Source organism: Rhincodon typus, unplaced genomic scaffold, assembly GCF_021869965.1.
Source record: "Rhincodon typus isolate 14 unplaced genomic scaffold, sRhiTyp1.1 hic_rhity00008495, whole genome shotgun sequence".
Classification (NCBI taxonomy): Eukaryota; Metazoa; Chordata; class Chondrichthyes; order Orectolobiformes; family Rhincodontidae; genus Rhincodon; species Rhincodon typus.
This window is the reverse complement of record NW_025974133.1, coordinates 7,214-8,671: the sequence shown is the minus strand read 5'-3', so window position 1 is coordinate 8,671 and position 1,458 is coordinate 7,214. Positions and strand designations below refer to the sequence as shown.

Genomic DNA, 1,458 nt, shown 5'->3' with positions numbered 1-1,458 from the left:
GAACAACGAACCGGCTCAGTGAGCCAACCAACCACAAGAAGATGGTATGTCACTACCTCTACGCATTGTGCTGTAGCGAATATTTAGCTGTTCATCAGAATTACAGACAGGAGATTCGTTTTTCCAACATGATGGGAGTCTTTACGTAACACTTTAAGTAATCCTTTCACATGTATAATCATACTCCATCTCGTGTCTCCACAGTACTCCTGAAGGTGCTTTCATAGAATCCCTACAGTGTAGAAACAGGCCCTTCGGCCCAACAAGACCACACCGAACCTCAGAGCATCCCAGCAAGACCCATTCCCCTGTAACCCACCTAATGTACACATCCCTGAACACTATGGGCAATTTAGCATGGACAATTTACCTAACCTGCACACCTTCGGACAGTGGGAGGAAACCGCTGCACCCGGAGGAAACCCACGGAGACACTGGGAGAATGTGCACATTCCACACAGACAGTTGCCCGAGGGTGGAATCGAACTCAGGTGAGGCAGCAGTGCTAACCACTGAGTCACTGCGTGTCTATTTGCCTGACTCTTTCCTTCTGGGTGGTGTGACGCAGTGGGATTGTGAAGCCAGCGTCAGGCTGCAAAAACGTGTGCTCATCTTCAAAAGTGAAGGAAAACAGGCAAAGAAAATTGAGTTTCCTTTTCTGAACATTCTGAAATATCTCCTTAAATCTCTGCTGTCGCAGCTGTACTAAGCCAACTCTTAACCTAATTTTTCATTTCACATCAGTCCTAATTTCGATCTGATACCATTGCACTTTTAAGGTTTGAAACGATTTTCTTGGATCCAACCTCGCTCCTTCAGAGTAAATGTAAAACTCAGATCACTGCTACTGAGTTGCACCATCACTCTAAGAAATAGCTACGGTTCAAACGATGGATTCTTTGGCACTGAAATTAGCAACCATCGTGCTGCGAGGCACAGGTGGGGATTGGACCCACGGTCTTTGACTTACGAGACCAACGCCTTCCCACTTGGCCACTGCGCCCTGCTTTGCATTTTGGTTAAACTGCTACACTCTATCGGTTTGTTAACGCTGAATGAGTTTGTTTGAAATTGTTGGAAAAGTAAGATAAACTTGATGTTAAAATACACAACGGGATGATCAAGAGCGAACAGTAAATGATTGAGTTCAGACAAATTTGGAAGTCATTGTAAACGATTTGGGTCAACCCATACAGGAATCAGATTGCAAAAACTGAATGTGAAATTCTTGCTGCAATTGTCTTGGCTTTAATGAGCACACAACTGCAGATCATTGCAGTAACGATTTCCAAGCACAAAGAAGGAAATACTTGCTTGCGAGGTCGCGTCACGAATGTTCACTGGATTCATCCCAGGGATGTGAGGACTGTCCTCCAGGGGCATACAAATAATATCAGTCAGTGCACTATAGAGTTTAGAATGATGAGAGATGGGGAAAATATATTCATTCACAAAATA

The 1,458-nt window shown here is 44.2% G+C and overlaps 1 non-coding gene across 1 annotated transcript; it reads right to left on the bottom strand.

The window, feature by feature from the left end:
• Positions 1 to 931: 931 nt before the first annotated feature.
• On the bottom strand, positions 932 to 1,003 carry trnat-cgu. The gene has a single exon. It is a non-coding gene; the product is annotated as a tRNA-Thr (tRNA).
• Positions 1,004 to 1,458: the final 455 nt, after the last annotated feature.